Raw genomic sequence first — 27,195 nt, 5'->3', positions numbered from 1 at the left:
AGGATCTATGTATCTATCTATTGCTGGACATATTAATCCCAGAAGGATTGGCTACAAAGAAATCACCTCCATGTCACCCTGTTCCCTGCCATTTCACTGCCCTCCCCCCAGTTCACACCCTCCTCTTTCATATACATCTCCACTCCATCTCTCCATCTCATCCTCGGGCACCACTTCCCTCTCCCCCCCATCTGCCTCATCCGTATACACTCTCCTCGTTAGTCTCTCGCTCTCCAACCTCTCCACATGGCCAAACCACCTCAGCGTATTTCTCTTAATGTTTCTGTCACAACCACATCCACACCACGACAAACCTTCACTTCCTCACTTCCAGTCTGTCTCTCCTTGTAATTCATCATGGTTCTTTCAAATAACCCATTTCCACTGCTCTCACTCTTGACTTGTGTCCTTCCAACAAGGTCCAAGCTTCACTTTCATGTGTTGGAGTTGGTATCACAATACTATCATGCAGCAACTTTCTTACTTCCATGCTTGCTTCCCCAATTGTTATCACTGCTTTCAAAGAACCAGCAATTTTTCTTCCTTGCTGTGCCCTTTCAAGCATTTCATCCTCCAAACTAACATCCTTACTCATCACATCTCTCTTGCCTTACAAATCTCTAGGATTTCTTCTTTGATATGTTCAATATATGAGACCAGATCTTTCGACATTGTATAACTCGATTTTCAAAAAGCATTTGATAAAGTTCCCCATAAAAAATTACTTCAGAAATTTAATGTGCATGAGTTCAGAGGGAATGTGCTCAGGTGGACCAATAACTGGCTTACAGAATGTACACAGAGGGTCATAATAAATGGTAAAGAATCGGACTGCAAATGTTATTAATGGTGTGCCACAGGGCTCAGTACTGGGTCCTGTTCTGTTTTTAATACACCTAAATGATATAGATGAGGGTATAATTTGTAAATTACAAATTTGCTGATAATTCTAAACTTGGTAACAGAGCAGACACATCTTTACAGAGGCAGGCAATACAGAGTGACCTTGACTGACTATTTAACTGGGCCCAAACCTAGCAAATGGACTTTATTATTAGCCCACTGAGGCACGTTGACGCGAATCGCGTTCTTTGTGGTTTGACATATAAATTCACGAAGATGTGAATCGCGTTCTTAAGCAGAAAAAACGCCATCAAAAGGAAAGTTTTTGGCTGATTTGCATCAAATTTTGGCGTGTTCTAGTGGCTACATCTCTCTTCCAAGGTAAACAAGTGGCAACACTGTGACTACTCTGATGAGGCAATGCACAGCAGAAAAACCTCAGTATCTCACGACCAGGTGGGCTGAAGGGTAGTGCTGCTGTCAGTCATCCCTTTAAATTTGCCATTTTCCCCCTCCCACCCAAGGCAAACGCCATTATTGAAATATTGTGATTGTACAGTGTTTTTTACTATAATGTGAAGTGATTGTGTCTATGGAACATAGATATATTGTTTGTAAAGCATTGGGGCCTGCTATCAGTCATTAGGCCTAGAGGCAGGAGTGTGGTTTGTTATAACGGGTTTTCCACTCTGCTTCACCCTGCCTGTAAATGATGTGACTATTTTACCTTTATAATGATGCCAGTACTTATATTTTGTGAAACCTACAGCATAGTGCCTGGATTAGTGAAATAACTGACGTACCACAGCAGGCATTACGTATGCCATGGAGATATGCTATAGTCGCTAAGGAAACAAACGGTCATGTACGCCACAGAGTCAGGAAGAGCATAATAGAGGAGGCTGGGATGGAATCATATGATAGTGTTTTATATTGCATATGGTTCAGTGTGAAATAGACATATAAAATAGTGCGGCGAGTGTTTGTCAACCAATATTGCGTGCACTGACTGACTTAGCTCAGGCCTAGCGCAAGTATCAGAGACAACAAATACGCCACACAATCACAGACTTCAGTGAAAAGTATTGTACCAGTCTCAGGCAGTGCTATATTGCTTTATGGTCTAGTGTGAAACATACGAATAAAATAGTGCAGCAAGTGTTCCCCGAGAAATATTGTGTGCACTGACTGACTTAGCGGAAACCTTGCACAAGGATCAAAGACAAGAAATATGCCAAACATATATACATGTTGTGCAGTTCATGTTTGTGGAGAAATCTATTGTGTGCATCGCATGTGTAGTGCAAGGACGAGAGAACAAAATACCTCACACACACACACACACACACACACACACACACACACACACACACACACACACACACACACACACCACACACACACGCTTAGACACGACATAACTTCAAACCCTTCAAGGTTCTACCAACATGTCAACACCTCTGGAGGGAGGGAGTTATCCTTATTTTGTTGATTTGTATACTGACCTATTTCTATATTTCTATACTTTTTACACAAATAAGTATTGTTTATTACATATATACATATGAGATGGAAGAAAGTTCAGCTTCAGTATCACTACCTAGTAAAAAAACTGGTGGTCATTTCGAGTTTCTGAGAGCACTATCAAAAAGCTTATGAAATTTTACGTCCATACTTTGAGTAAAAAAAGATAATAATAAAACCTAATGAACGAAAATATGTAGATGTGGGTGAGGCAGGGAAAGGGAGTGTTTTTATCTCTCTTCCGGGTGAGGAGGAGTATTCTACGTTTGTCGTCCATTTACTCGAAAGCTATTAGACGTATCGATTTCCTGTAAGAACTATGATAAAGATCAGTGAATTCTATGTATGTACAGGACATAACAATGTAGTATCTCTGAAGAAAAGTCGTTGTTTCACAGGCGGGAATATAAAGGTTATTGTGCACATGTGACGAAAGTGCAGCATGGCCGTGAGTAACCAGTAGTTTTTTGCGATTTACTCAGAAACTATGAGGCCCATAGATGCAGCCCATGAAAAAGCTCATGAAATTCTACACAGGATTACGAAATAAAAACATAACGTGTGCAAGAAAACTTTTGCAGAATAGCTCCCCGCTTTAATTCAAAAAATGGCTTTCAGTTTTTGGCTATTTTCTCAAAAATACAAATCGTATCATAACCGGACTTTCCCATTAGAAAGCTGATGAAATTCCCTATCAAAACTTCTAATAACATTTTTCTGTATGATGGAAAACATTCAAACTAGGATGTTGGGAAGTGAAACTGACGTTCGGAAATGTTTATTCACGGTGGCCTAATGTACTTTTATTCGTATTTTTCTTTCTTTCTTTTTTTCTTTTTTTTTTGCTTATCGGCTAGAACAAAACATACGCGAATAAGATATGTAGGTTTCATGGCAATATATAGAGGTTTGGGTGGCGAAAATAAGGCGAGAATACGTGTCTTCAGCATTGCACGTGCAGGCTGGCCGGGAAGGGGGTGGAATAAAATCATGTATCAGCAAAACTTATAAAACTTGTGCGTGCACGAGAGGGTTAGTAAAGGTAAAGTGCTATACATTGGAAACAGAAATGGAAAAGCCTGTTACACCAGGAATAACATTCAACTAAATAACGTCAGTCATGAAAAAGACTTAAAAAGTTATAACAAATGATCTTAAATCAAGCAAATAGTGTTCAGAGGCTGTTAAGAATGCCAATAAATTAATCAGATTAATTGGTAGAGAGTTTTGATATGAATCCAATAATATCATCCATACCTTATATAATTCTCAAGTTCGCCCACACTTAGAGTATTGTGTCCAATTCTGGTCACCTTATTACGAAAAAGATAAAGAAACTTGAAACAGTACAACGACATGGGACCAAAATGATACCTAGCTTGAGAAATAAACAATACGAGGAGCGTTTAGAAGTCGTGAATCTCTTCACCCTAACTAAAAGCAGATTACGAGGAGATTTAATTCAAGTATTTAAAATATTCAAGGCACACAATAACATGGCTGTCAATAAATACCTCACACTTGATCACTCAAATTATACTAGAGGCAATGGGCACCCAATAAATGACAAACGATTCCAGTACCATGAAGCTATGCATTTCTTGTTTAAGAGTGTTGTAAACATATGGAACAATTTGGCCTCCAGTGTAGTAAATTGTAATAAAGTACTAACCTTTAAAGATCGCTTGGATAAGTATCTGTTGTCTAACCCTCAGCTTAATATGTTAATTCACGAAAAAAAAAAAAAAAACTAGTGTTTATATAAACTTTATTTTTTCAGAGCCCGGATCAATTTATTAAATGCAACTATAGTATAAGCACAGACTAGGATATGCAGAGATAGCCCTGAGTTAACGTTCACTAATCTTACTTTCGATCTGTGATGGGCTGTTGATCACTGAGGATCACTAGTAAAGTGACCATCATTGAGATTTTTTAAATATGCCAGGGGTCATTGTTTGAGGACGAAACTTGTGTAATTGTCCTGTATGGGAAAGTTCCTTGTCTCAGTGGAGTGAATGGAGCTGAGGCCTGATTGACTGCTGTCTACCTTAACCAGGCAAGGCTGCCACATCACCCCTGAACATCCACACTGTGCACTGTGCAATTTCCACGCTGTGTCTACTGACATCCCATTAACCAACCACACCTTAGTGTGGTTATTTATTATTTGATTATTCATTTTTTTTTTTACTACTTTCTCTTTCAGGTTATTCTACTGGTACTTATAGGTAAAGTATTATGGAATGTAACTTTTCATTTTCAGTCTTTCCTATGAAATTTCCATGTCAGTTATTCCATGGTGCGTGATGGTTTTTCTCACTTTTTCCTGCCAGTTTCAACTGGAGGGTTTAGAGGCGGGGGGGAGCCTTCTTGCATTACTCTCCTTATCCTTCAGCATGTCGAATTAGATAGCGTAGTTATAGTCTACTCTGTAACCAACGGCCTCGAGATAACCATAAGGTCTGTTTCTGTTTGCTTTCCTTTGTACTCCTTTGTAAACTCCCCAAGATCTTAAATGAACAAACAGTTTCCATTTCCTTATCATCCAACCTCACTGTACTCTCAGTAACTCCATTTCTCTCGAAGACCATAATTTTACTCTTCGCTATATTCACTTTTAGATTCCGTTTCGTACACACTCTTCAAAACTCTTTCTCCAAGCCCTGCAGCTCCCCTTCATCTTTACTTAAACATACATCTGCAAACAACAATACTGAATGGTTGCAAACGCTGCCCTCTCTCATAGGGACCACAACAACATCCACTGCCCTACCTTGCATCTCTTTTATAACCCCATCCACATACAGATTGAACAACCATGAGGACATGACACGTCCCGTTTTCAATCCAACATTCAGATAGAACAGTTTATTTACTTCACTACCCATACACACTGCAGCCTTAGTATCCTCATATAGACTCTTCCTAGCATTCAAGAACTTCCCAATTACACGATATAATATTCTTAATATTTTCAACATCCCATGTCTATCCACTGTCATATGCTTTCTCCAAATCCATGAAAGCTGCATACAGGTTCTATGTTTATCACTTAAAGTGTTCTCTTCATCTGCTCACTTTTTCTCTTTTCTTCACATCATTTCCAATCACCTACCAACTTCTTCATCGCCCTGTCTACCTCTTTTTATTATTTCCAGAACATTTTTTTTACATTCTCTCTAGTTTACATTCAGTTTCTTTCCAAATTCCTCAACCACTTTCTTCATACTCTCTCTTACTTATCTTTTCACTTTTCTCTTCCTCTTTACATATAACTCCCTCTTGCGTCTCTCACATTCATCCATGCCTCTGCTTCCCATCCACTTACTATATGCTTTCTTCTTTTGCGCACATGTCTCGCCTCTTCATTCCACCTTGTACCTCCTTTCGTCTTCTCTTCACCCCACACACCACCTCACAAGCTGCACAGATTTCTTCTACGAATATCTTGCACACACTGTCCATCTCCCCTATCGGCTCCAAATCATATATACCCAATTGATCCTCCACTTCACTCTTATAATTTTTTTTTTTTTAATGTGTCCGAGTCTAGGCATTGGCTTCACACCCTGCTATCAAGGCCCAGCAGTCTTCCTACATACCATACACCTCTACATGTCACCACTTCGGCTCTAACACCCACCGTCCATATTGAATACATGCTAGGGCTGTCTCATACAGGACTGGTGTATTGGTATTAGTGGGGGTATTTTTACGACATGTCGGCGGGTCTTCTGGTAGATCAGTAAAGCCTGATTTAATGAAATTCAAATCCTTGAACTGTTCCCTGCCCCAGCCGGGATTCGATCCTGGGTCCGTTAGGACTGCAGGCCATCTCTCTACCGATTGAGCCACCGCCTCCCCCTCCCCTTTCCATCCTTTTGTAACCCTTCTACCCTCCTTAAATGGACTACTTCCTCCTGTCCTTCCCTCCTGGTATTCCTACATTGTACTTGAAACTTGAGTTGCACCACCACCAAGGGATGGTCAAAAAGTCCACTCCCCGAACCTCTGTATGCTCTAGCATCCATTACAAATCTTCTCATTCTCTCATCCGCACACACAGATAATCGGTCATAACCTTCCATTCATTCAGTTCAACACCCACACTTCTCATCACTCGCCACGTATACCTGTGGATCATTTTGTGCCTAAAGAGGGTATTGGCTATCATCAATCCCCTCCCTGCGTAAATGTCCACTAGAGCACTGCCATTCTCATCGACATCCGTAGGCACACTCCACTCACCAACTACATCCACCCTCACATTCCCTACTTTTCCATTAATATTGCCGATCAAAAACACTGATTCATTTCGAACTTGTCCATGCATGGTTCCACATTTGCCCAGAACTCTTCTTTCCCTTTGCTTGCACGATCTTGTTTTGGTACATACACATACACAATCGCCCACGTTTGTAATCTTACTTTCACTCTTACACACTCAATTCTTGAACCAACTGATCCACAGTCTCTTACATCCCCTTTCTATCTTTTGCATTCAACAATACATACTCCCTCTTTTGCCCTCTCATTCTCACCTGCTCCCGTGCTCCCCATCCACACTCCCACTCACTCACATTCTCACCTCGCCATTTAGTCTCAGTTAATCCACATATGTCCACTTTTGCATCCTCAAGCACTTGGATAATCTCTCTCTCTCTCTCTCTCTCTCTCTCTCTCTCTCTTCATCATTCGCACCCCTTACATTCCATGCTGCAGACCTTACCATGTCCATTGCTTTGTCCATGGTCGTCACCTGTTTGTCAGTCTTTGTCTGAGACTTTTTATTTGTATTCTTATTTAGTTGCTTTCCTGCAAGAGGGGGGGAGCACTAACCCTCCGCCAACCCACTTGGTGACACGTAGGGAACACGTATTGGTTGATTATAACGTTACCACCCACCATAAATAAATGATTTCCTTGTTTACAGAAAATCATTTGGCTTGTCTCGCTGAGTGTGATAGGCCAATATAACCAACATGGGGAGTTGTGCCCCGACTCGTATTCCTTCTGGAATTTACTGTCTCTTCAGCTATTTCATCCTCTGCCCCCCTCCATCCTTAAGACTCAACAGCAATTCTCACAATACTTTGGTGCTCTCCTTGTCAGTCGTTTGAGTCAAGGTATTCAGTTCAGTCTCAGCATGAGGCCAAAATCAGTATTTCCAAAATGAGTTAGACTATAGTCGCGGCGCACGAGTCTGAGGCTGTCATTGTCGTACCCTGGCAACCTACCGTTCAAAAGTGCGTCCGATATCGTATCATATTATACACGAATCATATTATTATGCACGAATATATTATACACGAATATTATTATACACGAACATATTATACACGAATCACATGCATCTCATATTATACATGAAATCAGACGCACTTCTGAATGGTACATTCCCAGGGCACGATAATAACAACCTCAGAGTCGCGCGCCGCAACTATAGTCAGTTTCAACGCAATGACAGCACAAGTCAGAACACGGAATTACTGTGTAATTCATCGGAGGAATATACAGCGCATCAGTGTAAGGTTTTCCAATGTAAGTGAATACAGGAAATAGCACCGTAATTCAATGTCAAATTTCCAAAGTAAGTCAATGTAGGAAAGTTTATCATTAATTCAAATAATTCCTGTATAAGACTGTGTATGATTTTTAAGTTCATGTAGGTAATTCCAATGCAAATCGGTGTAACAAGTGTTAACGTAAGTCAATGTAGGTCTCTGCAGTGTTAAGCCAGTATGGCAAATACAAACTTGAGAGCAATAAAGGAAATTCCAGCATGAGTCAAAATGGGGAATAGTCAAAATGGGTCAAAGTGAGAATTTTCCGACATAATTTCAAAGTTAATCGAAGTAGGCGATCCCAAACAAAGTCAGAGTATTCCATCTTGAGTCATGGAGCTGCATCTTTGAAAAAATAAACAATTCAAACATAGTCAAAACGTGAGTCATTTGTACACAGCTTGGTCTCAGTATACATTTTCAACATGAGTCAAAGTAAACAATACAGATGGTAACAGCCGAGTTCATAATATTATTACTCCTTTTTACGTGTTGGAGCCTGAGGGTGGGCAACTATTTTCCAGTCCTAAAGAAACTGAAGGTGGTTCACCAGCCTGCTTCCAGTGGTAACAGTACATGACCGCACAGCTTTCAGCCACACCTTATCATTTGGTCATACACTCACATATCCTATCCATCCAGCTTTGTCTTGATCTATCACGCCTGAGTACCATGAAATATCAAGACGAAGATGGATGGGTATGATAGTAAATGTTAGAAGAAGAATGGTCTTGTCGTTGAGCATACAACACAACTCGCAGAGATATTTCTCGTAGAGATAAGGTCAGCTCAACAAACATCCGTAGTGGTCGCTGAATTGTATTTTATTCTTCTTTGTTATTCTTCTCTGTACAAACATAATATGTCCCAGAATCTCCTCCCGTGCCATATTATATTACAGTCTTTATATGAGCTAATCTCAGTTACATTCTTTACTGCAGATTTAACTCTGCACTTGAAACGCAGTGAATGTTTGAATGTGTGGGTGATGTATACGAGAGATGAAAAGATTTTTACAGCAATTTATCAATGTGTATGAGTTCATTATTGCATATTAACTTATTAAGCTTCCACTGCAATGAACTTATGAGTGTGTGGGATACTGTCTGTCTGTAGTGGGGTTCTGCCTTTTCAGTTTTTTACTGCATTCAGACCACCATAGACTTCATTTTCACAACACACCCTATTAAACTTTCCTTGTTAGGAAGGTGTGGGCGTATGTGGTGATTTTTGTGTGATGTTCAATTTTAAGTTTCCTTACCGTACTTGTACTTTATTATTTTTCATTAAGCTATATACACCAGATTCTCTTCACACTTCCCTTTCAGTGAAGGTATGGGTGTGTGTGGTGGTGTCTGTGTGTGGTGGGGTTCTGCTATACCATGTCTTCTACCACATTCAAGCCACCATCTCCTCCTCCCGCCTCCTGGATTCCCACGCCTCCATGCACATCCTGGCTTCCTTCCTCAGCCAGTCCCTCTATGGCTACATCTGGCTCTCTGCGGGCAGGGTGAGCATGAGTCTCAACCTTTTCATCACCGAATGCTTGTATTTTGCACCATCTATTACTCAGTATAGTGTGTGTGTGTGTGTGTGTGTGTGTGTGTGTGTGTGTGTGTGTGTGTGTGTCACACACACACACACACACACACACACACACACACACACACACATCAAGGGGATACTCTAAATGTCACTTTAAAAACTGTGGCCACACCCGGGTGCTAAGGTAGCCTACTTATCAATGTAATCCGTTTTCTATTTAAATTATGGAAAACGCACTTTATTTCGCTAATCCTTCAATGATACTAAAATTTTTAGCTGTTTGGAAAAATTACGCTGATACTTGTTCACATAATCCTTGATATTTGTATCGGTGATTGCATGATTATTATAAAATGCTCAGTCCCGAGTCTCGCAGATTCATATAACACTACCATTATAATCTGTTGTTTATTTAAAAAGTCATGATGTCATGATGTACCTCTGGACGTTCCTAATCTAATTTTATGTTTATACATTGATTTGGTGGCATGTGAAAAATGCAAATGACAAATACAGGAAAAATGAGAATTAATAATGAATATTAATTGCATCAGTTTGATATATGTGTAGCATCTGCCAACTTTCCCCAGGTGTTTCTCGGGTTCTGGTTCCTGTACGCCTTCTTGGTGACGACCCACTACAAGACCTCCCTTACCAGCAATTTAGCAGTGCCATTCATTCCCCCACCGCTAGACACACTCCAGCAGCTCCTTGGGTCCAACCTGAAGTATGGAGTGGATGAAATTAAGGTATGTGTTTGCCAACCGGACCAAGACTTGTATTCATTTGAGGCACAGGATGACGAGCTTTGAGGCAGTTTTCCTTATATCCGCTTTCAATAAATACATAACGTAATCTACTCTTTCAGTCATTCGGTTAACATAATTTGGCACAAACTTGAGTTTTAAGCTACTCAGGATTACCAGACAACTAAAACACGGGGAAAAATTACTCATGCCCAGTTTCATCGAATGCAGAGGTCTTAGTGCAATGTGTGTGTGTGTGTGTGTGTGTGTGTGTGTGTGTGAGAGAGAGAGAGAGAGAGAGAGAGAGAGAGAGAGAGAGAGAGAGAGGATGGGGAAAGTGTACTGAGTAGTCAGAAAGTAACTGGGCAGTAAAAGAAACTCATATGCATTCTTAATTCTTTGAGTGTAACACATATCCTAACTGTCAAGAAGGACCAAACGAGTAAAATTAGCTTTATGGCGGCATGTTTTCTAACTATGACGAAAACTTTTCAGCATATTCCACCTTTCTTCCAATTACGGCTCGGAACACCAACTCTCCACATCCCGCATCTCAAAGTATCAAGGGGTGGACAAGGACGTGCCATACTGCAGCGACAAGAACACCATATAATTGACTAACATTATATTCTTTTTTTTTTTTTTTACTACATCCTTTAGATTCATGCTACCTGCAATTCCACCTTCCCTGGTGCAGGAGAGGGATGCCATCAATATGTGGTATCTATATAGCCGGATGGTGAAGTTGTCCCATCAGTCAGACATTCCTTAATTCCTTGCCTATCACACGAAAGGAGGAAGGCGGGATGCAGAAGAGGAGCAGCTTCAGCCTACAGTCCAATGGGTTCACTTTCAAATGAACCTGGGGCTACAATAACAACAACAGCACCTTCCCTACAATATATTATTATCATTTATTCCTGTCCCTATATCATTGTATTCAAGCACTGTATTTAGACCTCACAGTGAATATGGTGGTAGTTATATAATATTATACACAGTCCTAACTTCATCTACTATTTTGCAATCAGGGAGCAGAATACCAGCTCTTCTCCACATCCCACATCCCACTGTACCAAAGGCTGTGGAGGGACATGCAATTTAACAATGATGAAAACAGCATGCGCATGGTGGTGGAGGGCACTTACTCTTATTTCAAATACCGCAGCTTTCTCGTGCTTCAAATGATGATGCATAACAGCAATCCCAGGAGAAAGACTGATCTACATGTGGCCAAGGAGGACTTCTTTCCAACCGGAGCCGCATGGTTTTTGCCCAAAGTAAGCGACAGTAGAAGCAACGTGAGTCATTTTTAGCATTCTTTTCCAGCTAATATCAGATTAACTTCTCTGCTTAGGCAAAAACATAGAAACTTGAGATGAAATGCACAGTTTTAGAGCATAAATTCTACAGATCTTTAAGTATGGAACTAACAGACTGAAAAACATAAAGAGGAGTCTGTTGTTGGATTTCGATCATTTAATAACACTGACGATGGGCAGTGATAAGATACCAGGTTTGGAAAACATGATAGAGTTAAGCCAGCCCCTTACTGGCACGGTACTCAGTGAGGTTATTGCGAATAATGGTGACAGTTGAGTCGTGTAAAGAACCAGTTATATGGTATCAGTAATTCAACTTTTCTAACATATTAACCATTTACAGCCTCATGTCACCCAGAGGTGACGGTTTGGGTAGTTTTCAAATGATGAATAATAAGGGAATCCTAAGTTTCGCAACTATGACCCGATAAGCAGAGGGCGTTATGCTTAGTAACTCAGCCCCACCAGATACAAGGTGCAAAAATCGTGAGCTCTGGAGGGTTAGCACCCCCACACCCAAAGCGAGTGTGGTTGATATATTTTGATCAGAATGTGCGTGTGTGTGTGTGTGTGTGTGTGTGTGTGTGTGTGTGTGTGTGTGTGTGTGTGTGTATGTGTGTGTGTGTGTGTGAATAAAATAACTGAGTGTTTTTATCCGATGTGACAAAACATGAAAAAAGTGTTTAGATGTCGTTCGCTTAGAATGGATGTAAAGAGAAGGCTTTATGAGGGTGTTGTGGTTCCGACTGTGTTATATGGGGCTGAAACATGGAATATGGGTGTAATAGAGAGGAAAAGTTTTATTGGAATGGAGACGAGGTGTCTGAGGAGTATGCGTGGAATGACGTGTATGGATCGAGTGCGAAATGATGAAGTGCAAAGGAGACTGGAGTTGTTCAGGAGATGGCTGGTAGAGTTGAGCAGAGGGTGTTGCGATGGTTTGGGCATATGGAGAGAATGGATAATGAGCGATTGGTGAAAAAGATAACTAGATCTGATGTGAGAGGTGTAAGGCTGAGAGGAAGACCACGAATAGGATGGATGGACAGTGTGAAGAGAGTGCTGGATGCGAGAGGGATGTCTGTTGAGCAAGGAAGAGTGGCTGTGCGTGACAGAAATAAATGGAGAGAAACTGTGAATGAATAAGTGATGACGCAGCCCTGAGGGGATATTCTCCCGCATTTGGTCTGATTAGCTAGTCAGGTCAGGTGCGGGTAAGGGTTTGGGTCTGTTATGATGTGGCAGGGGTAAACCAGCTCTGGTGTCGGGCCCTGCTGCGGATGTCACTGATTGCATTGCGCAGTTGACCCTTGTGCGGTGTGGTGCGGTGAGAATCTGTCCGTTCTCCCCTTTGGGGCTAAGATGCGAATGAATGTGTTTGAATGGATGAGTAAATGGGGAGTGTGTCGTCCTGTCTCGGCTACCTCCCTTTCCTTGGGGGAAGCAGCCTAGGGTATATAGATAGATAGATAGACAAAACATGAAAGTTTTGAGGGTCAGATAATAGGTCATAGGTCAAGGTCATAGAGAAAAGTCAAAGTGTGACCAAGCATAGCAAGTTTTTGTCCAATTTAGACCGATTGTGGGGGAAGGACTGAGGGTATAAGAAGAGAGAATGTATTTAATTTTTATATCAGTCAGTCAAGGCCATCAAAGTTCGACCCATGTGTCTTTGTGTGAAGAAAATAACTAAAACAGTGTTGATCTCATTTCGGCCGAACCTGGTCTGAGTTGTTTTATATTTTTTTAGAACAATAGGTTAAAGGTCAAGCTAACATGGCAAGGTTAATTTAAACAGAATTTTGGGAAAAATTTAAGGAAAAGGCAAGGACACAGAGCTTCCATTATGAGAACAATTTGTCAAAGGGTCAAGCCCTCATAGAAAGGTCAAATATCAAGGTAACTGGACAAGGTTAACTCTGTCAGTTTAGAACTGCCTTGGGCCAAATTTCATGACCTAATTAAGGATCTTACATGGAATGTAAGAGGTGCGAATGATGATGTGAGAGAGAGAGACTGTCCAGGTGCTTGAGGGTGCGAAAGTTGATGTATATGGTGTAACTGAAACTAAATGGAGAGGTGAGTGAGTGAGAGGATGGGAGTATGGATGGGGTATATGTGCAGGAGTAGGTGAGAATGAGTGGGCAAAAGAAGGAGTGTGTATAGTTGTGAGTAAAAGATGGAAGAGGTACATACGAGAGTATGGATCAGTTGGGTCAAGGATTGTCTGGGTAAGATTGAAAGTTGGAATACAAATGTGGGCGATTGTGTGTGTGTGTATGCACCAACGCAAGATCGTGCAAGCAGAGTGAGAGAAGAGTTCTGGACAAATGTGGGAGTGTGCATGGAAAAGTTTGGAAGGAATGAGAGAGTGTTTTTGATCGGTGATATGAATGGTAAAGTAGGGAATGTGAAGGTGGATGGAATAGTTGGTGAGAGGGGTGTGCCTGCTGAGGTAGATGAGAATGGGAGTGCGTTACTGGACATTTGTGCTGGGAGGGGGTTGGTGATAGCCAATACCGTCTTCAGGCACAAAATGATCCACAGGTATACATGGCGAGTGATGAGAAGGGTGGGTGGTGAACTGAATGAAAGGAAGGCAATGATTGATTATGTGTGTGTGGATGAAAGGATGTGAAGATGTGTAATGGATGCAAGAGCTTACAGAAAATGGGGGAGTGGACTTTCTGACCACTACTTGGTGGTGGCCAGAATCAAGATCCAAATAAGATGGAAAAATAGAAGAAGGGAAGGACGGGAAGAAGGAGTATTTGCAAGGAGAGTGGAAAAGTTACAAGAGGATGAGAAAAAGGCAGAATATAAGAGAGAAGTGGAGGAACAATTGGGCAAATATGAATTGGAGCAGATGGAGGACGTGGAAGGTGTGTGTAGGATATTTATAGAAGAAATATGTGCAGCATGTGATGCCCCTCCCCGTAAAATAAATAACTCAAAGTCAAATAACCACCCCTTACGGGATTATGGCGTCTGGCAATAGATAGATAGATACATAGATGTGATGCGGTGTGTGGGGTGAAGAGAAGACAGAAGGGGGTACAAGGAACAGAATGGTGGAATGAAGAGGTGAGACAGGCTGTGGCACAAAAGAAGAATGCATACAATGAATGATGAGAAATAGCAGCATGGAAGAAGTTGAGAGGCAGAAGAGATAGTTATATGTAGGAAGGAAGAGAGAGGTGAAAAGATTATTAAAGGAGAGTAAGAAGAGAGTGGATGAGGTATTTGGAAGGAAGTTGAGTGTAAAGTGGAGGGACTAGAAGAAAATGTTCTGGAAAGAGGTGAAGAGAGTAAGACAGGATGGAAGTGAAGTTAGTAGGGGAGTGAAAGATAAAAATGGTAGATTACTAGTGGAGAATGGAGAAAAAGAGAGCAGATGGAGAGAACACTTTAAGGAATTGTTGAACGTAGAGGATGGAAGTAATGCAAGTATAAGTGGCTGGGGAATAGCTGGGAGAAGGAGGGAGGTGAGAAGACAGGAAGAAGTCAGTAGCATACAAGTTGTGGAAGCAGTTAAGAAAGTTAAATTGGGGAAAGCCCCAGGAATTGATGGGGTGTGTGGTGAAATGCTGAAGCATTGGGAGATAGTAGTAGAATGGATGTGGAAGATGTGCAGATTGGCCTGGGAGGAAGGTAGAGTCCCAGAGGATTGGAAGTCAGGTATAATTATTCCCTTATACAAAGGAAAAAGGGAAAAAGAAGTGTGTGGTAATCATAGGGGTATTTGTCTTCTTAGTATAATAAGAAAAGTGTATGGTAGGATACTTACTGACAGGGTTATAGAAAGAACAGAGGAATTAGTTGGAGAAGAACAGGGAGGCTATAGGAAGGGAAGAGGTTGTGTAGACCAGATATTCATTCTTAGATCTTTAGTGGAAAAGTTTCTAGAGAAGGGAAAGAAGTTGTACGTGGCTTTCATGGATTTGGAGAAAGCATATGACAGGGTCAATAGACAAGGATTGTGGAAAGTATTAAGAATATATGGAGTAGATGGGAAGTTGTTGAATGCTGTGAAGAGTACCGGTATGTATGATGGTGCTAAGGCTGCGGTGTGGGTGGATGGTGAAGTGAGTGAATTTTTCTCTTTGAAGGTTGGTTTGAAACAGAGATGTGTCATGTCTCCATGGTTGTTCAAACTGTACATGGATGGGGTAATAGAAGAGGTACAAGGTAGGATAGTGGATGTTAGAGTGGCCCTGGTGAGAGTGGGTAGTGTTTGGAAACTCTCTGTACTGTCGTTCGCAGATGACACTGTGTTGTTGAGTGAAGACGAAGGGGAGCTGCAATGCTTGGTGGATGAGTTTGGGAGAGTGTGTAAGAAACGGAATCTAAAGGTGAATGTAGGGAAGAGTAAAGTGATGGTCTTTGAGAGAGGTGAAGTCAGTGAATGTACAGTGAGGTTGGATGGTCAGGAATTGGAAAATGTGAGTATGCTTAAGTACTTGGGTAGTGTGATGAGTATGGATGGAGGTTTGGAGGGTGAAGTGCTTTAAAGGGTACAGCAGGGAAGAAAGGTTGCTGGTTCCTTGAAAGGAGTGATAAGAAACACGGAAGTGAGCATGGTGTCACAAAAGATTTTGGATAAACTTGTGGAGAGTTTTGTAGATCAGTTAAATATATATTGAACTTGTGGACGAGCGGTTGTTATAAGTGAGTTGCTTTGTAAGTAGATAATCTTGGTTCCCTTTTGTCATGCAATGACAGGAGAGGTAAAGAATAGTATGGACTATTTTTATTAGTCTTGGAAATAATAACAAATTCTTTCACACACGAGTGAAGTTAAATAGAGTCCCGCGAGCTACCTCCTCCCTCTCTCTCTGTCTCTCTCTCTCTCTCTCTCTCTCTCTCATGTTGCTAAGCCCTTCTCCCTACTACCTGCCTGTTCTATGGCCTGTCTCCTTCTGCCTCTGCTTTCTAAATTCTGGTGTAGTAGGGGTCGTGTCACGTGTGTTACACTGTGGTTGGAAAGTTCTAGAAGCCTGTGTGTGAGTATGTGTGTATGAGTGTGTATGGTCACGAGGCGCTGTCGTGTGCCTATAAAGCATTCCTTGAGTTAAGAGTGTGTAAGCATGTTTAGCATTGTTCGATTCTTGCAGACACAATATCTTCTCATCATCTGACTTCCTGTTTCTATCTGTCTCTCTATCTATCTATTTATCTATTTATCCATTATGATTTGTAATTATAATATAGAGTCCTAACATATGCTCGGCCACGCCGCTGAAGGTCCTCCAACAGCAATCATTATTGACATATGCTAATCTATTAGTACATAATATTGATTATAATACTGTATACATATAATATTCATAGTAAATTGCAATGATCTAGTATTATTACATTTTATACAAGTTGTATACATAACTGAACAAATGCAATGGTTATGCATGACATTTTGTAAGATGCGTATGTATAACAGACATACACATATAATTGTGCAATGGTAATACTGCTAGGTTATTACATTGCATATTGAGTTATCCCTTTAGTAATGTCTAATATTTCACCTGACTTGTATGATGATACTGGTAATACAGAATTGTGGTATAAATGTATGACATAATATTGTAGTAACATTGTGGTAATACATAATTGTAACATTTTATGAATTGTTACATAATGCATAATTGTGTTGGCCTTATAATTGTAGTTAAAGTTACATAAAAGTTACAGCTTGTTAATGCAACTGTTACATAATTGTTACATATTGTTTGTAGTTACATAATTGTAGTTAAAGTTACATAAAAGTTACATCTTGTTAATGCAACTGTTACATAATTGTTACATATTGTTTGTAGTTACATAATTATAGTTCAAGTTACATAAAAGTTACATCTTGTTAATGCAACTGTTACATAATTGTTACATATTGTTTGTAGTTACATAATTGTAGCAAGTGTAACATAATGCAATCGTTTGTCGTTACATAATTGTTACATATCGTTTGTAGCTACATAATTGCAATAATTGCAGTCCTGACATTGAATCCGGTCATGCTGCGGTCGATGATATGATGTGCCATGCCACTAGCTTGTGGAGACAACAATTTGCTTTTTTGTTTGTAGTTTATGTGGTATTTTGGCATTTGTAGTAACAGTTACACTTATTTTCATTTGTTTGTTATGTGATCTTACTCTATTTCTTTTTCTTTCTTTCTTTTTTATTTTTTTTTAAGTATTGATTTTCTATATATTTTTTTTTTTCGTTTGTACGCTTTTTCTGTGTTGTTCATGCTTGCATAATTGCTGGTTAAATCCCTTCGGACCCTTTTTTAAGGTTTAGTTTATACTGCACAGATATTACTGAAAATGATATATAGCCCCATATTTTGTTATTTTATATAAAAATAATATATACACTATATACAGTATTAACTACATACACTGACTTGTTCTTCACTTGTACCTATCGTGGGCAATATATGTGTCAGCACTGTGTGGAAATCTTTGTCTTCACGATTGTGTTGAGGATGTTCATTCTTGCTAACGTCATTTGTGTTGGCCATTTTTTTTTTCCTCTGGTTTTCCTTGTAACTTAATTTATCTGTTTCCAAAAGGTAGCTTTAATTAATAAATTTTTAATACAGTTCTTTTAATCGCTCACTGAGTAACTGTGATGGTATATTTTCTTTATCACTTTGTAGATGTAATAATGTAGAGGTGTATGTATGAATCACGTATTTTATGTAAGTATAAATGGTAACACTCTTTGGTAGTAAATAAATGCTATAATAAATGAATGAATATATACAGTGTAGAATATTTATTGTTGGTGCAAGTATTTAATGATTGAATTATGAAGATAATTGAAGTAGGTATATGTATTTAAGTTGTAACTATACAGCAGGTTTTATATGTTTGTGCAAAATGTGTTGTCTATCACTGTGTAGCGTATGAATGAAGTAACTATGTAACTCACTAATTTTTTACCGTGGTGGAAATGGTGTTAGTGATGGTGCAGGTGGTGTGTTGACTGACGTGGCGTCTTTTCAGCAAGCACGCATGATGACGTCGACTTCCCACACTGGTAGCTGTGGTGATTAAATGAGTAGCGATGAGTAACTTGAGTGAAGATGAGTGAGGAAGATGAGTTGTGAATATGGGCTTGGTATTTGCTTCGTCGTCTTCACCTCTCGACTCCTGCGTCAGTGGTGGAGGTTGGGTGGATGTAGCAGAGAGAGGAGGGTGAGGTTTGGTGGTTGTGAGTTGTGAGTCGTATCTCACTCTTCGTTTGTTTGTTTTGTTTTTCTTTCTCGAGGTATTCGTGGTCCTTTGTTCTTGTGATTTACTTGTTGTAGGATGAAGACTGCCGCTACTTGTAGGAGCGTGTAGATGATTATACAGACGACTTGTGGAGTTGTTACTTGTAGTTGATTGTAGATGGTTGTAGTTCGTTGGTTCGTCGTAGAAACTGAAAGATTGTTTGTATCAGTATTTTGTTAAACTACTGGCAAGACGTCGTGCGATCACTTCTAAATCAGCGTGATGATCGTGGAGACGGAGGGGGGGTTGGAGAGAATACTGTCAGGAGCTGGTTGTGAGTTGTTGGTTGTAAGAGGTATTTTTTGTTTTCACTCTTGATAATGCAGAATCAATTGTACACTCGTGGGCTTGTATTTTGTAGGAATTCACTGTAGAACTGAAGTTAAGTAGAGTCTTGCCTGCTTTTGTAGCAATTCACTGTTGATTCGAAGACGAGGTCCGTACTTTCGCTGACCACCAAATGTCACAAAATACTTAGAAATAATGTCATAAAAGACTTTGTATATACTTGTAGTGGAGTTTTGTGGATCAGTTATACATATATTAAACTTGTGGACGAGCGGTTGTTATACGTGAGTAGATTTGTAAGTAGATAATCTTGGTTCCCATTTGTCATGCAATGAAAGGAGAGGTAAAGATGAGTATGGGACTATTTTTATTTGTCTTGGAAATATTAACAAAGTCTCTCACACACAAGTGAAGTTAAGTAGAGTCCCGCGAGCTACCTCCTGTCTCGCTCTTTCTCTCTCCCTTTCTCTCTCTCTCTCTCTCTCTCTCTCTCTCTCTCTCTCTCTCTCTCTCTCTTCCATGTTGCTAAGCCCTTCTCCCTACTACCTGCCTGTTCTATGGCCTGTCTCCTGCCTCTGCTTCCTAAATTCTGGTGTAGCAGGGGTCGTGTCACGTGTGTTACACTGTGGTTGGAAAGTTCTAGAAGCCTGTGTGTGAGTATGTGTGTATGTGTGTGTATGGTCACGAGGCGCTGTCCTGTGCCTATAAAGCATTCCTTGAGTTAAGAGTGTGTAAGCATGTTTAGCATTGCTCGATTCTTGCAGACACAATACCTTCTCATCATCTGACTTCCTGCTTCTATCTGTCTCTCTATCTAGCTATTTATCTATTTATCTATTATCTATTATGATTTGTAATATGGAGTCCTAACAATGGAAGTGAAAAAGTTACTACATGACAGTATTGTGATACCAACTCTAACGTATGGAAGTGAAGCTTGGACGTTGTGGAAGGACACAAGGTAAGAGTGAGAACAGTGGAAATGAGTTATTTAATTAAGAGGAGCCTGTGGAGTCCCATGGAGAGACAGGCTGGCAAATGAGGATATAAAGGAGCGTTGTGGTGTGGATGTGGATGTGATAGGAAGCGTTAGGAGGAATACACTGAGGTGGTTTAGCCATGTGGAGAGGATGGAGGGCGAAAGGGTGACGAAGAGAGTGTATGTGAGTGAGGTGGAGGGGGGAGAGGGAGGGGGAGGCCGAGTATGAGATGGAGGGATGGGGTGGAGAGGTATATGAGAGAAGGGGGTGTGAGTTGGGAGCAGGGCAGTGAAGTGGCGGGGACAGAGCGACGTGGAGGCGATTTGTTTGTGGCCACCCCGTACGAGATTGAGGCGTCTGGCAATAGATAGATAGATAGATTAAGGATCAGGTAAGAATGAAATTATTCGACTTTGACAGCAATCAGTCGAAGATAATGGTCACAGGCAAAGTCAAATTTTCGGCACTCAGGCTAATTCGTGGGTACGAGTGTTGTACTCTCCATGTGATCCTTCTTGTTTCCTATGCATCCTTATTGTCTAGCATCTGAAAATTAATATTTGCTTTCGTATTTATAAATCTTAGTTATTATTGTATTCTGTGATGGAGTGTGTGTTGGCTGAGAGATGAGAAAGTGAATGGTTGCTTGATGTGAGTGCTTTTTAGTGGGAGACAGGAGGGATACCAGACCGTTCTTGGTTGAGGCTGATTAAGACTGTGAGGTGGTTTTTACAGCAGCTGGAAGGAAGTGAGGAAGAAAGAAGTGGTACGTAAGTTATTAAAAAAATTATGTGGTTATGGTTGGCTAATGCGACTTTATGATATATGAATACACATTTTAAACTCTGTAAAAGCCCACAGAAACTGTATATTGGGTTACATTCTTCTGGTTATTTTGCTGTTTGGTTCAGGGTGCACCTTATCTGAAGAACTTCAACGCGGTGATGTGGCGGTGTTTGGAGGCTGGCTTAATCAGCAAGTGGCTATATGACCTGTACGCCGTTTATGTGAAGGAATACAAGGACCAGAAGTCATCACAGGAGCAGGAGGACACAGCCGTTGAGAAGGACACCAGGCTTGTAAGGTTTAGATGAGAGAGAGAGAGAGAGAGAGAGAGAGTTTTGAGAATTATTCTCACTGCACGGTGGGTTGTTATCTTCATATTTTTTCTGGCTACATAGATACGATTTTATTTAACAGAGAAAATTTCCTGCCCGACAAAGGTTTGACTACAACTATATTTTTTCGTTAAAACAATAACTATACTTGCGCCAGCCAAATGGCATTAGATCCACATCCTCAATTATCATTCCCATCTACTGGCATCGTAATTATCGTGTTTTTTACAGAATAGTGACCAACGTCATACAGTAAGGTCATAATTATGTATTCATATATAGTGCAACTTGAATGATATCAGAAAATGAATGACTGCTATTAAGCTACTGCCTCGGAGTATTGTGTAGCTGTGAACTGATGCCTAAAACAACTGTGTATATTTTGATTCCTTAGTTTCCTTCTCATTACATGGTGTCTCTGCTCTTCTTGTCCAGGTTGTGTTCACCTTGAATCACCTGCAGGGAGCTTTCTTCCTGTTCTTCCTCGGCCACGGGTGCGGGCTGTTGCTATTGTTTCTGGAGCTGCTGTTGGTCCCACACACCTCATCGCCCTGAAAATATTTAATGTATAATGCCTTCAGTGAAATGAACTTTTTATTGCATTCTCTCTCTCTCTAGGCGATTATATTCAAGTTTCAGGATTGATTTACGGGAGAGGTATGATTCAGCTCTCATTAATTCCTCCGCTACTGGTGCACTCTAACAAGCTTTGTTATTTTTCTGGTCTGCAATAATGATATATAAAGATGTCATCGTATAAAACTGATTATAAGAAGATTAAGATCAAGGAAAATGTAGGAGATGATTTCGTTAGCTACAATGGGAGCTAAAGATTAAAAAATGAATAAATAAATAAATAAACAATACTGTAGAGTAACAGAATAGCTTTTGTTAATCCTTGCATTCATTTGATTTCCCTCCTCATTTAGGTGAAATTTGTTGAGCTTCCTGATCACCCTTGGGTGATTCTCATTTCAAAGGTTAAACATGAAAATAGTGTCCACTTTCTAACAAATGCTTCATGACCTGCATACAACATAAAAACTGAAAAGCACCATGAAACTTGTGATAACTTCGTTGAAACATTGTACAACAGTTTTGGTTGACTTGGATCCCCTTCAGGTATGAATAGAGATGGAACATATACGTAATATACAGTGAGGAGAGAGAGAGAGAGAGAGAGGTCTTCCATATGTTAAGTACAATCGCCTGGCTATGACAACATCAGACTGAGAGCAGCCATCCACCTGATCAGCCTGAGCTCGTCATTTTCACATTGTCTTACCATCACCGAACGTCTTTATTCAGTTTTAGTTAGAACTGTTGAACTGGAGGGGTTAGACAGTCTTCAGCAATGGTTTCAGTACCAAGTGGTTTTCTAAAGCTAAAAAGGATACACTGCAGAAAGAAGTCATACACAGCATGGTCCTTATTTTCTTCTACAGTAGAAGCTCTCTTACTGGTATCTTACGTGTTCCGGGGACATGGTCTACTGATGTGGACGTGGATGTACCACTGAGATTCGAATGATTGAAAAATGCAGGATAGTCCCTAATAATGCTGACTGAACCGCTCCCGCAGTACATGAAAAATCGCCCGGTAAAGTGGAATAGGGGCATTATATATGAATAAGGAGATGATAGATTAGCGATTTTTCCAATTTTGCATAGTCTACGCATTTCAAAAGGTGCTCCATCAAGTCACGAATCTAGTGCTCATCTTATTTTTCACCTAAACTATCGTTTGACTCCCTGTACCTGGGGTCTGAACATAGGGCATATCTGCCCACAGGCCATTTAGGCAAAGTGTGTTGGGAACACGTGCATAATCCTCCTCTGAAGGGCCGTGAATATCCGTGTGTGCTCTCAAATCGACAATTTATATATTAATCATCGTAAATTACGAGACTAGAGAAGTTACAAGACCCTGAGAGTTTTTTCAGCAGTTGATCATAGTTTTAAGGCATTTTATCAGTAACCTGAGGGGTCACAGTAACGTATTGATAAGTTGCAACGTTTTGTCACAGTGAATCCCAATAACATATCCATACATTTTGTAATTGGCAGGTCCGTCATTTCTACAATTTTCAAATTTCGCGCGTGATTTTTGGTTCGTAGATGTGGGACACCTTCCTCTACCTGCTGCCAGGCAGGGACACTGCCTTACCCATCGTGACCTCCCCCCCTCCCCGGACGCCATTGTTTCGGCAACTCACCTGTTACCAGTGACCTGGTCAGTAAAGACATGTCGCACCACGGTATGAAATTCAAAACGAGAGTGGTTCTCCAATCAATGACGATGTGGAGGACAAAGATTACATGGCACCTGAGGAAGAAATGAGCAGAAGTGATGAGGAGGTAACGTCGCCAAGGAAGGTGTGGTATGTTGATGATTTCAGTGAGTGAAACAATGCTTATATTGCCTATATTATTGTGTGAAAACCAATATATTCTTGTACTACATATTAATTCATACCAAATGAACAAATATCTACCTATTCTGAGTGGTTAGCAATAGTTACCTCTACCACAGAAAATGCGACACCTGCAGCACGGCTCCAGAGAACATGGCACCAGGTGTTTAAAGGGTCACCTGTTTTGGCCACTTCTAAGCTCAGGTGAGCATTTTGGGGGGCATTTTCCAATGTTTCTCACAAAAAGTGGTGGTTTAAGCCAAAAAAAAAAAAAAAAAAAAAAATCCAAGATCTGCCGGGATTTTTTTTTTTTTTTGGTGCTTGACTCTGGGCATAGGCTTCACAGTCTGGTCCCAAGGCCCAGTAGTCCTCCCACATTCCATTCACCTCTACATGTCACTACTTCGGTGCTAACACCCACCTTCCATGTTGAATATATGCTAGGGCCATCTCATACAGGACTGGTGTGTTGGTATTAGCGGGGGTATTTTTACAACATGTCAGCGATACTTCTGGTAGATCGATAAAGTCTTCTTTGCATGAAATTCAAATCCTTAAACTGTTCCCTGCCCCAGCAAGGATTTGATCCTGGGTCCGGCAGGACTGCAGGCCACCTCTCTATCGACTGAACCACCGCCTCAGTGGTGAAAAATTGGTCGGGATGCTGCGGATTAAAATTAAGCATTGCATCCCATTTTATTCTTAAAAATCTATGTTCATTGCAACAACGAAGAGGTTCTTGTCTGTAGGTATCTAGAATAACTTACTCAGGGCTCTGCTGAAATCACTGATGTCCATCTCAATGTGGCAAATAAGTTTCCTCAGGTACACTTTGAGGTTACTTGCATATGTCTTGTTGGAGATGTTTCTGCGGTTATTCATGAGCTTGAAGATGTTTGCCTGCTTCAGGTACATCACACAACTGTTCCTCGCATGCCTGATTTCAAGATACAGTTGATCGTTCTTGTTCTCACTGATGTTGCTGACCATGTATCAGTCCTCCTCTTCTGCTTTGGTGAATGGACCACCAAGGTCTTTGAGACGAGCTTACTCAGCATTTCCCTGTCTACGGAGGTATTAGCCACTTGTCTCTCGTCTATTCCATCCTCCCTTAACTTCTGCTGTTGTTCATCCCACTCCTTCATGATCTGTGGGAGATCTCTGCCGTTGCCTATCATTTTCTTGAAAAGTTTGGCATCTACACCTTTGTCCTCAACCAGCCCAGATCCCGCTGCATTGATGTGGGCTCTGCTCACGACCTTTAGCTGCTTAGCCCCTTTCAACTTCAACCCATAGTTGATGGCACCCACAGATCTTTCAGAATTCAAATTGTTGATGGGCACAGAAGGAAGCTTCTCCTGATCAATCTCATTCAGGTGATGGGGAGCTTCAGAGTTGGCATTCGGCCCAAGCTGAAACATGTCTCCTCTCTGTCTCGACCACCCAGTCACAAGTCATGGAAGCAGGATCTCCAGAACCTGGCAGCATTCATCCCTGTACAACTTGTACACAGCCTCAGCTGATATCAGTAACTCCTCTTGGTAGAGAACGTGTCGAAACCTCTCTTCACTCACGAAGGAGAAGGCAGGCTGACAGAGGTTGTGCAATCTCTCCACAGAGGTCATGGTTAGAGCCAGATACAGCTAAGGGAAGGCCTCCATGATCTGGTCATATGAGGTTGAGCTACTGGAAATAAGGAACACGAAAGGTTCCACCAGATGAACACCGATCGCCACTCCCACTGAGGCCAAGATATGCACATACTGTATTCCAGTTTCACGAAACACCTTACTATGCAAGCCAGCTGATTGGTGATCGACTGGAACTTCAGCAAGAAACTCGTCACATCTTGGTCCTAGAAGAGTGCCACTGCACAGCTGTACACAAAGGAGTTGAACCCCTCCTTCTGCAGTCTCTTCTGTCCGAGAAATACATTGAACATGTCTGCCTTGTTCCATTGCTTGTGGTCGAAATTGTAAGAGACCTGTCTCAGAAGACATTCAAGCCATTTCTCAGTGGCAGATACCTGAGGGTTGCCTATCGTGAAAGGAAATCCTGGAATATCTTCTCTAGCCCAGTGGTGTTGTTGACGTCACTCCAGAGTTCCCTGTTGAACATCAAGCTCGGATGAACGTGGCAGAGCAATTGCTCAAGGATGTGGTCGACTTCCAGCTTTTTAGCTACCATTCCCTCGACTCCAGTGTTGTGGCTGACACTGTCCATCATGATGAAGTCAATTTTGCTTAACAGGCTTTGTGGAGGAGTTACGCCTCCACATACCACCAAGATCGAGAGGACAGCCACTTTCAGTTGGCTAGGTTCTCTTTTGTCTCAGAAGCACTTCTGAGCATTGGAAAAGGATAGTACTTCCTCTTGACCGTCACTCCTTGGACGGAATATGCTTCAGTCCCTTGTGTTCTGCTGCCATCGTCGTGATAGGTAATAGAGACCTTCTCATCACTGTCCAATGACTCATGCACAATCTGGGAAAATGTGAATGCTTCGATGGCTTTGCCCATAGTGATGTTGGTTTTCTTGTGAGGAACAGTGTTGAGATCAATGATACAGTCGTCTTTATCGTGGTACTTCCAATTGAGGTTGAACATATACCTCCTTACTTCCACTACGGCTGCAGAAGCCTGCACCACTGACATGCAGAAGCTGGACATCAACTTCTCTATGACATGGTAATATTCCAGCCTAGCTTTTTGTGGGCTGTGGCTTATGTGATTCCAGTCTTCAGGAAAAGTCTTCTCGACTGATGAGGATATCACAAACATCTGCTCCTTGGACGACGTTTTCTCTTCTGCTGATTGGCATTCCTCATCATCGCAAATTTCTGGACACTCGTCTTCATGGTCGTCTGAGGCAAGGTTACTCAGACTAACTATATCCAGCCTTGCCAGATCGGTCACTTCCCTCCTCATCAGTTCAGCCATCCCTTCTTCACTCTTCTGCCTCCTCAGCACCATTATCTTCCACTTCCTGCCCACGAATGTTTCACAAAACATCTTCCTAACTGTCCTCTAATCTTGTAGATATGCTTCTTCATCTTTGGTCATTTTGAGACCATACAGCATTTCTTGCTTCTTGATAGACGATTTGTCCTCTGTTGCTACCTCAAAAAGAGTGCTCTTCACATGGTTGTTGAATGCCACAACACAATTCTGGTACCAGGATTCAGTTCTTTTGTTCTTCCTGTTTTGAAGGAGAGAAGAAACTCTACGTATAACTACAGGATCGCCATTTTCGGGTTGTTCTTGTTTTACATGTAGCTGTTGCACCAAATGTATTGGTCTATGATTCCACCTGCAACCAGCACAGCAGATTGTTCACGACATGACCAGCACCACGAGGGCAAACATGAAAGGTTCTATGAAGTCTTTCTCAGTGGGCAGCAGGAAAGAATTCATGACGTTCTCCATAGATTTCGTCGTTCAACGTCTCTGTCATAGATCTGATTACCCTCATTTTGAGAAAAAGAAACACTATTCAACCAAAACCTGAAGAAGCATAAAAAATGAACTTAGATGTGTCTAAAATCAATGAAACTGTGCTATGAACCACCT

General features: G+C 41.1%; 1 long non-coding RNA gene across 1 annotated transcript; it reads left to right on the top strand.

Moving 5' to 3' along the window:
• Positions 1-21,029: 21,029 nt before the first annotated feature.
• Positions 21,030-21,778, top strand: LOC145401580 (uncharacterized). Its single transcript, XR_013897653.1, has 2 exons — positions 21,030-21,174; positions 21,649-21,778. It is a non-coding gene; the product is annotated as an uncharacterized LOC145401580 (long non-coding RNA).
• Positions 21,779-27,195: the final 5,417 nt, after the last annotated feature.

The sequence above is a fragment of the Coenobita brevimanus genome, chromosome 56 (assembly GCF_032717465.1).
Source record: "Coenobita brevimanus isolate Jiangsu-jjx chromosome 56, ASM3271746v2, whole genome shotgun sequence".
Lineage (NCBI taxonomy): Eukaryota > Metazoa > Arthropoda > Malacostraca > Decapoda > Coenobitidae > Coenobita > Coenobita brevimanus.
Note: the sequence above shows the minus strand (reverse complement) of the source record. Positions and strands in the feature narration are given on the sequence as shown.